At 42.4% G+C, this 11,029-nt stretch overlaps 1 protein-coding gene across 1 annotated transcript in view; it reads left to right on the top strand.

Annotated features, from left to right (window-relative positions):
• Positions 1-8,821: 8,821 nt before the first annotated feature.
• Positions 8,822-11,029, top strand: part of TMEM181 (transmembrane protein 181) — a 29,694-nt gene continuing 27,486 nt past the window's right edge. The window contains exon 1 of the mRNA XM_048488028.1: positions 8,822-8,854. The gene's annotated coding sequence lies outside the window, so the exon portion shown is untranslated. The remainder of the gene's footprint in view (positions 8,855-11,029) is intronic.

Here is an 11,029-nt window from a genome sequence, read left to right as displayed (position 1 = left end):
GAAAGGAGCTTTTTCACCCAATTCGATGTTTCTTGCCGAAACAATTTCCAGAAAGACGGGCTTTTGCACAACTGAGGTAGCCATTGATTCTGTTGCGATGGGGGTTTGAGCAGAGATCAAACAGAGGGAATATTTGCTTTCTGAAAATGATTGAGAAATAACTGCCCTCGTTCACTTTCTTGACCCTGTCAATCCTGCCCCTCCCAGTTAAAATATATAGAAGCATTTAAAAACTGAGTGAGAGGGGTTTTCAAAAAGAAACTAAGGAGAACTAAAGCTGGGCTGCTATTGCCTTGATTCCATAGCACTTAAGGGGTGTAAGGTTCTGGCATGGCCTTTATGTGAAAGCTGGCCTATCATCTGCCCTCTTCAAGGGTTTTATAATAAATGTTTTTCCCTTATCTACAGGGGAATCTTTGGAACATTTTCTCAGTGCCCCCAAATCACATGCACCACTGAAGCAGAAAAAATATAATAATCGCCCTATCTAATAGAAACCAGAAGAAAATTAAGCACTACTGTAAATTCCTTTAAGGCAATTAGCATATTCTGCAAAGTGGAACTTTATCAGCTAAATTTTTAAATTATGAATTCCTATATACTCAATAAACAGGCTTTCCTGATTTGTGGTATAGTACCTATAAACTCTTTTGTGTTTTTCTGACTCTGTGTTTCCGGCAGCAGTGTCCATATAATTTTTAGGTGGAATCCAGGTACCATCTTACTGATTTCATGCTTACTTTCTAGAAACTGATTGATTGTATTATGAGAACAATTATATAATATATAAAACACAAAAATAGTTTGCTGGATCAGTCCAGCACTCATTCTAACCCTAAAGTGTTGGAGGCAAGATGTCCCTAAAGAGCTCCTAAGAAACAAGGTCAATGTATTAAGACCCCCTAAGCCATTGCTCAGTATGTGAGAACGTGTATTCTGGTGGAAGTGAGAATATTTCAACGGGTCAGCAATTATGACTATGCGTGATTGATATTCTTGTGGAAACCAATTCTGTTCCAGATGATGGGGCCGGAGGGGGGGGGGGCTGGGTTTTTTCACACAATGGGTATGATGTAAACAGCTCTATTTTGACCCCATGCTATTTACCACCTCCATAAATCAATTAGATTTGAGCCCACTAATACCTTAGAGACTAAGAAGGCTTTGGGGACATCATGAGCTTTTGAGAGCTGAAACTCCCTTTCTTAGAGTTTTGACTTTCAAAAGCTTATACTCCCCAAATCTTGTTGATCTCTAATACATGTGCACACACACACATGACAGTCAGCCATATCTCCCCACCTGATTCAGTTGAAAAGGAAAGTAGTGGAAAGGTGCCTGGGCCTGATAATGAATGAATGGCATGATGGCTATTGGGCTGAAGCTCAAGCCAGCCAATATGGGGCTGGAAAGTGATGGTGAACCTTTTCAAGGGATCAAGTTTGCAGCTTTCAGGGATGCTGCTGGATAGCCTAATCTTGCCGGGTGACTTCAGGGCAGTCACTCTATCCTGCCCTTTATCCTAACCTTACCAACCTCACACAGTTGTTGTGAGTATAAAATGGAGGAGGAGGTGAGAGAGATGTGTGTTCCTTGGAGGCAGCATAAATATAAACGCATAATAGACAGTGGTAAGGGGTGTGTGACAGAAGACAAAATATTTTTTTTGCATCCATGGTTATTAATTATTATTTATTGATACACCCCTTTCCCCCTGACTAGGACCCAAAGTGGCTTATCTCATCATTGTCCCTGCCCCTCCTTTATCCTTACAACAACCTTGTGAAGTAGGCAAGACTGAGAGATTGTGGTGGGCCCAGGGTCACCAGAGCTGAGATTCGAATACAGTTATTTTACTCATAGTCTGACAGTGAAACCACTATGCTATGCCAGATGAACAAATCTTTAGGGACATCCACTTAGTTTCTGTTTTGACAGATTATAGGTACTGGGTACAGAGCCAGTGTGGTTTAGTGGTTATGAGTATTGGACATATTCTAGGGAACATGGGTTTGAAATTCCTACTTGTGACTGGGTGACCTTGGACCAGTCATACTCTGTCAGTCTAACTTACCGCATTGTGAGGATACAGTAACCTACCTCACAAGGGTTATTGTGAGGATAAAATGGAGAAGGGAATTATGTAAGCAGCTTTAGGTTCTCATTGAGGAGAAAGGCAGGGTACTAATAAATAATTTTTCTAAGCTTTTAAATGGACTCTCCCCACCCCACACTTTTATCAATTTTTGTTTAAACAGTTATAGTTAGCTACCTCAGAAACTAGACTGAAATGTGGGACAGAAATGCTTGAACACAACAGACAAAGCATGTTCACATTCAAATGACCAAAGCTTTCATAAGAACATTAGAACAAGCCAGCTGGATCAGACCAAAGTCCATCTAGTCCAGCTCTCTGCTACTTGCAGTGGCCCACCAGGTGCCTTTGGGAGCTCACATGTAGGATGTGAACGCAATGGCCTTCTGCGGCTGTTGCTCCCGATCACCTGGTCTGTTAAGGCATTTGCAATCTTCATTGGTCATAGATTTATCTCTTCCAAACTCTATGAATAGGGATCCAGAATCAAGTTCCCGTCTGTCCCATGGGGCTAACCCACCGTGCCCATTAGTGCAATCCTAAACAGATCTACACAGAACCCTACTGAAGTCTAAGCAATTGACTTGCTACCAAGAAAGTGTTCTTTCAGTTGCCTCGTTGGACAGTAACCATGTGTAGACCTTAACAGTGCTGTTCAGGGAGGAAAAAATATTCTGAGAAAGAGGGAGCATTGCGCGTGTATTACTTTTTCAAGAAAAGCAACTTTAATGCATAATCCTTGCTGCAGAAACTATTTCCGAGGCTGCAGGCTTTAGTAGGATTTACTTTTGAGCAAATGTACTCTGCAAAGCTAAGGTTATCAGCAACTGTTACTAATGTATGCAGTTAGAAGATTATATGTACGAGCATACATTTTTACTCCCTTCCAACCAGAATAAGTGGGAAATTAACTCTTTTCACTGTAAATCCCGTGGATTTGCAATGGAATAACAACACTCCCCCAGGGAGAGCACCGCAGAATGGTTTTAAAAGTGCAAAACCACAACTCCAGTGCTCCCTCCATTTAAACCACAGGCACAAGATACTCTGAAAATTCGCAAAACCAAAGAAGCTCTCCCAGTCTCTCGACATAGCACCTCTTCGTGTTCATTAAACATATATAAATGCATACATCCGAGATCTAAAGGGCGTAGACGGAACTCTTCCCTGTCTCTCAAAGAACCATGGGACTACCAGGTTTTTTTTAAAATACGCAATATAGATAGGGAAATCTAAAAAAAATATACAAGAAAAAACTACAATTCCCAGGATATCTTGCAGGTATCCCCGCACTCAACAATGCATTATTGTATTTATTACTTGTCTTTCTTAAATTGTGGACGGCAGCTGGCAGCCAGTATCACACAAGCTCTTTTTACACCCTTTATCACACCCGCGCATTTTTTTCCCTTTAAAGTTTTAAAACGTCGCTGCACCCCTGAAGCTATTCTCACCAGTGCGCATGCTCTACACCTTTCGGGGTTTGGTCGCATCCTTCGTAAACTCTCTGAGGGGAGGGGGGAACAGAAGCCAATCGAATCGCGCCTTGCTGGTCATGTGGCCCCTCGTCCAGCTGTAGCATGGAGGCGGGGCTTTGCAATGGTGACGTTTACGGATGTGTGGCGCGTGGCACGCCCCTGTTTTTTCTGCCACGAAGCTGCCTCGTTCATTGGCGCGGCACCTGCCTGATGGGCGCCCGTGGGCTGTGATGGACTGCGATGGAACTGTGAGTTGGCGTGGTGGTGGGAGGGCTTCCCTGCAGAGCCGTCCTTGCAGCCTGTCTGCTTGCACTTTGGGGTGTTTTGCGCGTAATTGCAAAGACTGGGTCATCCTTTCACCTTGGCGTAGCAAGAAGCCAGAACTTGTACCACTCAGTTGGAGGCGGGAGAGAAGTCCTGATTCTTTCCCCACTTCCCAGTTGTGGTTCACGGAGGAAAAAGGCCGGGCGCATAAGAACACGAGATTCCAAATCTTTTGTCCTGTTCTCAACAATTCTAGAATCTGGAAATTAATAAAGACTTTCCTTGAACGTGTGCAGAGTACACTTCATGAATAGCCGGAAGAGGGCATGAAAGCAACAAGTGTCTCTTGTTGTATGGTCCCTGCAATTGACATCACTTCAACCACTATTTAGTCCTGATGCCTGTTTTGCTGAGGCAAAGCTGAAATTTAGGAAGCAACATTCATTCCTTGGATGGAAGGAACTGGGTGCCTTTCTTTACCTTTAAATTGCCACATAAGCCCCTTCTACTTATACAGTTAAAAGATGAGGACTGCTGGTATTGCAAACAAAACGATGTTGGAGGTTGCGTGCGGTACCATTTCATGGCCAAAACAAGGCCACAATGTGACCATCCCCTCATTCCGCCCGGAATGCGCTTATTTATCGCTTTTATTGAAGTGATGTGAGAAAAAACGTTGCTGCTCTGTATCCATTAATTGTGAAGCCAGTGCGTCACCGCCGGCTGTTGCTTGGTTGGATCACGCTACATGCCTGGTGTTGTGGTTTAGACAGAATGTTTGATGGAGCAGATTGCATATTAACTTCCTAACTGGTGAGGACTTCTCTGTGTGCGGGAAATTGTCGGTCCAGATTTGGAAAGTGGGTTACACAGATTGCCCACATTGCAGGCTGGAGGTAACTTCATGGCCCATTCAGCAGATGTTTTAAAAAGAACAAATATCCATGGGAGCTTTCTGGAAATGATAGGCAACACGGAGAAGGTTGGAGTGGCAGAAAATTGTGGGTACAAATTGCTCAGAAACTGAAAGTGAACGCTTTAACAGTTGGGCGGGAAAAATAAAATTTCTTGTTAACACATTTTCAAAGTGACTTCAGGAAAAAGTTGCTAGTTTAGCGTGTTCAGGAAAAATCCCTTTGGAGCAAAAATAAAACATCTTCCAAACATTTTAGGGGGGAAACTGTGCTGAATTCCACTCCAAAACACTTTTTTCAGATGTCCTGAAGACGTTTTATTTGTATTGTGCAGAATGGGCACAAGAGCTTGTTCAGTTGTTGCAACAGTTCAACAAAAGGTGCTGCAGTTCCTTGTGCCTTTGCCTCCGTGTCTGTGTCTGAAGAGCAGTTGCAAACATTGCTGCTTGTAGCATTCTTTGATCTCACTGCAGAGACTCACACAGTCCAATTCAAAAGAAGCTGAAAATCAGAAGTGCAGGGTTGTTGTTTTTTTTGCACACTTTGAATTCTGTATAATGTGTGAATTGACTCTCAAATAGTTTTAAAACACATTTAAAATTTTTAAACTAACTTCAGTGTTTATAAAAAAAAGGATGTAACATTTGGTAGGACTCTTACTTTGGCCGAAGAGCTTTGTCATAGTGTATGCAGATGCCTGTTGAAAAGACCCATTCATTGCATTTTGGGTGGGTCACAGATGGATATCCCAATGCTTATTTACTGTGTGCTTTACCTTTTTCATCTAAAGAATGCTAGCAAAAGTTCTTCTACCTGCTCCTCAAATTCTGCATAGACAGAAGTTCAAGAATCTGTTCTTCAATCTAAAAAAAATTCCTTTTAAGCATCAGAATAGGGCAGCAAACAAGGTCGGATGATGGATTGCGGCAGGCTGTGCTGTTAAAAGGAATATGGCCCATTTCTGTCCACCTGCTTCAACCAGCTGAGGTCCCTTGGCTTTCCAACGTTGTGTTATTGTAACTCTAACCTACATATAATTATGGCACCAGCAGGTATTTCTGTATTTTAATAATTTTCCTCCATACCTCCACCAATATTGTGAGTAAATTAAAAATGTAATACATCTTAACTATGCAACTGCCTTGATCCACTTGAACTGTTCACTTTTTATTGGCCCCATAGGTCCTCTCGACACTTCCGGTATGCAACAAAACGTGACCAGTTAAGAACAAAAGAGGCTAGAACCAGTTTCTGTAACATAGGAAAGAGGTTTTGGAGGGAGCTCTGTATATCAGTAGCATTTGATATGCAGTTTTTAATCTTGTGCCTATTCTAGAGGAGAACTCTGAGTTCCCTGGGGCATGATACCTCCAAGCATCAGAATCCAGCAAAGGCAGTTCGACACATAATTGAATCATAGTTGGCATGTGGGAAGAACCACATATTGTTCATGCACAGTCATTGAGAAAAAGGACAGCCAGGGATACTGCCTTCTCTCAACTTCCGCCAGTGACCGCTTTAAATTATAGTCGTTGTCTGACCTAGCGTTTTTCAATCCCTTCTGCCTCTTAACTGAAGATGCTGGGGTTTCAACCTGGACTCTTTGCATATTAAGCAGGTGCTCTGCTGCTGAAGTGCAGCTCTTTCCTCTTGAGTAGAGCTGTATCCCTGGGTTTAAATAGCACATTTAAACCTTAGACCACAATTAAACTTCAGCGTTAAGTCACAAAAATACTCTTACAGTTTCTTGTCCCTGCTAAAGCAGTCATGGTAGAGACAGAGGCACCCTAATCCATTCTTGATTATATTTTTCTATCTGCCCTGAATTAATATGTGCTATAGTTGTCCTGCCCTTCTCCTCCTTTAAGTGTTCTGTTTTCTCTTTCTCTTTCTGTCCTGCTTCTCTGATGTTGCTGAGTGATGGGGTTAAGACAACTTTTCCTTTAGGACTGTTGCATCAGAGGTAAATCAGGGATGGTTTGATGCCCTTTATTGTGCTCACAATTAAATGACCATATTTGTCACTTTTCTCCAGAGTTGGATGAGTTCGTTCTCTCTCTCTCTCTCTCTCTCTCTCTCTCTCTCTCTCTCTCTCTCTCTCTCTCAGCTTGTTGACTTGGCTAGCTTACATGACTCATACAGAGCAAGACCTTCCTGCAGTGCACCTGTTCATCTGCTTTTTAGACATCATAAACTTGCATTAAGTGGGGGAAGACAGAGACTTTTAGCTCTGGCTTCATATGACACTCCTTTGGACCCAGTATGAAGGAGGAGCAACTTGTGGCTTGTGCATATCTTCTGTTTCCATTCACCCCTCACCTCAGGGGAAAGCAACATTAGACCCAGCACAAAATAAGGTTCATATGTATGCTGGATCTTTTTTCCTCCAGGTGGGAACCGGTTTGTACAAATGGACCTCTGTCTTCTCTCTTCTTGGAGCTGATCCACATGTTGGACTGGCAACGCAAGGATAGGGACCGTAGCTGCTACCCTTTGGTTACAGGAGGCATACTAAATGATCATAAGGGAGCCGCAGCTTATTTATGTATTTATTTATTCATCCATTTATTTATTTCATTTATTCCCTATTTCTTCCCAATGGATACTCAAAGTGGCTTATATCATTCTTCCTTCCTTCATTTTATCCTCACAACAATCCATGAAGTAGGTTAAACTGAGAAAGTGCGACTAGCCCAAGGTCACCCAGCAAACTTCTGTGGCTCCAGTGGGGATTCAGACCTGGGTCTCCCAAATGCTCAACTGACACGCTTCATCACTACACCTCACTGGCAGTCTAGACAGTTGTGAGGGAAAAATAACAAGGAGGAGAAGGGTTTATGTTGCTAAATGTTTAGATATAAAGACGTAAACGTTTCTCTTACCTTTTGTGCATGGCAAAAACCTTGGGACTTTTGTAACGTGTTGCTTGCTGCTGCTTTCTTCTCATTTGCCTTCATGTAATCTTAGAATATTTGTAATGTGGAAATGGAATCATGTTTAACTAACGAATGTAACATTAGGAAGGTAATGATTGAGCTTCCCATAGACAGAATACTAAAACCTGTATCAGTAGACTTTGTGGTAGGAAGGTAGGTAACATTTATCGTGTAAGGCCAAAGGCCCTAACCATAAAACCAAAACAGCTGCCCGGGCAGTAGTAAATATAACTATAAAAGAGAACACAGCAAGGTTAAAAATGATTTTAAAATTCTCAGGACCAGGGCATAACATAGATTGCAACAGGGTGAGAATTTAGCATGGACAAATGGATTTTTTCTGGATGGACTTTGTAATAAGTGCTCCCTGTTTGCTAGACCCTCAGATAGCAGACCAGCCACATTTTGAAAGTATAGATTCAAATTCAGTTTTAATGGCATTTCATGACATGAACCTGTCCAGATTATGGACGGGAGGGCTGATCTCTCTGCCTCGCCGCAGCATCAGGTGCACACCTGAAGTTCTCTTGCTTTTCTTGGGGTGCGCGACAACTTCCTTGTATGTCCGTACAAGGAAGTTTGCCATGCACCACTTTCGCTCCTCATGCATGGCAGTTTGTACTGATGTATAAGGAAGTTTGGCCTCACCGGGGCTCAGCTGCTGGCATGCCGTAATTGGCCTCTGCGTAATCTGCCAATGTTGCATCAAACTGAATTTTGCCTTTTGGTAAGCATAAGTGATATGCAAGTAGACAGTAAACGGTGCACATGCTTCAGGAGTGTGACAGCTACAAAGTTATCGTCTACTGTGTCTCAGTTAAAAAAATGTGCCTGCTTGTGGTCTTTGCATATATGTGAACTATTAAGGGATGCTCATGCCTAGCCAGTGTTTGGATGGAGTTTTCTGAGTGCCCCTCTCTTGGTTGAACTTTTTTTAGCCTTCTGAAGGAACGATGGTACTTTTTAACGAAAAGTGTTGCTACTGGATACTTGTCTATAGCATAGGGACTACTGACCATTGTTCATGCTGTTTGTAGGTTATTGGCCCTGAATGCTACATTTGTGGCATACCCTGTCCAAATCCATGTCTTTATTCCTTCCGGTAGCGTTTATGTCATTGTTGCCTTCTCATTTGTTTTGGTTTAACTGTCTTAATAGGCATTAAAGGTAAGATTTTTACACTTCTACTGACTGAATTTCACACATACTTACCCTCATTTTCCTTTATAGCAATGGGAAAATGCTTTCAAGATATTTGGTGAGGGTGATCTGCTTGTAGGGGATTCTTCTGTTCATGCCTGCCTAGAAAATCATGATGGCAATGCATGTGACCCATTATGTGGATTTCTTTACATAATCTCCCTTGAGCATCTTATGGTGCTTTGTACCACGTTGGGAGAGTAGATCTGATCTGTGTTTTCCTGCAGAAACTGGGAATGCTGTGGGTTTTTTAAAAATCCATACAAAGTTACTTGGGCAGACAGATTTGTTGACTTGAGCCCAAGAAATTTATAACTGTTTGCTTTTAAAGAGTGCTGTTGTGTCAAAGGACACTCTACCCTCACCTTTTTAAAGGTGTATTTTGTGACCTTTGTTTCTTTAAGAACTCTGATTCATCAGAATAGGAGTTCAAAGCAATGACTAGGGAGGTGTGCAAGAAAGAGTAATGATAGGAAGAGATGCCCTTCAGGCTAGGGATAAAGGGATAGTGATGAAATAGTGTGGGGGGTGAGCCCTGAAAGATGGAACCTTATATCTGTCATTCCAAATCTTCCATCAGTCCAGTTGCTTTGGGGGTTGTGTTGGATATTAGAACAGGCAAACCCTTTCTCTGACACAGTCAACAGATACAGTATGCTAATGAAGTGTTACTTTTCTCAGTTATTTTCTGCCATCAGGGTGGGAACTTAACTTTCTACAACCAGACCTTCTGAGTTTTTACACTTCTTTTGTGGGGCTGCAGTTGCCTTGACTATCCGAGGGGCTGTCCCACTCACCCCAGTAAGCACCCTGCCTCTATTGACCTGCTTTTCAATCTGCTTTTGAAGGAGGCAAGAGCATGAACAGTACCTATTCAGTCACAGGTAGCATTTGAAGGTATTTGCCAGGTGCAATGTGTAGTAGCCCCCATAGCAGATAAATGTAGCTTTGGAAAACTATTTCATGTAGGGACTGGTGTAATGGTGTAGCGAGGTATAATGGTTAAGAGTGAAGGATTCTAATCTGGAGAAGCGAGTTTGATTCCCTATTTCCTTCGCATGAGTGGCGGAGTCTTATCTGGTAAACTGGATTTGTTTCCCCACTCCTACACTTGATGCCTACTGGGTGACCTTGAACTAGTCACAATTCTCACAGGACTCTCAGGTCCACATACCTCACTAGGGCCCCTTCCACACATGCAAAATAATGTGTTTTCAAACCACTGTCACAACTGTTTGCAAGTGGATTTTGCTATTCCGCACAGCTTCAAAAAGCACTGAAAGCCGTTTGAAAGTGCATTATTCTGCATGTGCGGAATGAGCCTAGGTGTCTGATGTGGGGAGAGGTAGAGAAAGGAGTTTGTAATTTGAGTATTCTAATAGACAAAAAAGACAGGGTATAAATCCAAACTCTTATTTTATGACATATTTCTGTTTTTTTCAAAAATGATTTTTATTTCAAAAAATTAAACCAAGCTTTCCAGTGAGCTTTATGGCTGAGTGGGGATTTGAACCTGTGTCTCTATCACGCCCCTGGACTGTTCAATAACAAAATTCTGTATTCAGTTGATTTCTTTATTATGAAACAGCATCAGGAAAAAGCATTTAGACTTCTATTGGCAGAACTAAGCACAACCAATATTGCCATCACCACTATGCCCCTTGTCACACCCTATGTCATGTCACCCCACCCTGGCTGACCAGTTCCCAAGGAGGAAGTCACTCTCCAGTCCCATGGTCTGCTGGAAGAAGGAACTGCCTTCCCCCACACCAGGGTCAAAACAACCTACATTCCACACTACTGACAGAGCTGCAACAGCTGCTAACAAGCTGTTAGTTATCCTGAGAAGGATAAAAGCGGTGTAACAGATGCATAGCATGGAGGGGGAATGAGCAAAGACAGGTTCCCACATCCAGGGCAGGAGTTAAAACATGGTAGGATCAAACATGGGCTGATCATGACAGTCTCCTCAGTTCTAGCTTGAAGTTGCAACCACTCCACTGGATTGGCTTTCTGTTCTTCTGCTTGAAGTGTTCTAGGTCAGTCTATGCCTGTGGTTGAATACATGTTTGAAGGACCTTGAAGAGCTCTCATGTAGTAAGGCTGGTTTTGGATAAATCTTAGTTATATGCAGACTACATA

The sequence above is a fragment of the Sphaerodactylus townsendi genome, linkage group LG01, assembly GCF_021028975.2.
Source record: "Sphaerodactylus townsendi isolate TG3544 linkage group LG01, MPM_Stown_v2.3, whole genome shotgun sequence".
In the NCBI taxonomy this organism is placed as follows: Eukaryota; Metazoa; Chordata; class Lepidosauria; order Squamata; family Sphaerodactylidae; genus Sphaerodactylus; species Sphaerodactylus townsendi.
Note: the sequence above shows the minus strand (reverse complement) of the source record. Positions and strands in the feature narration are given on the sequence as shown.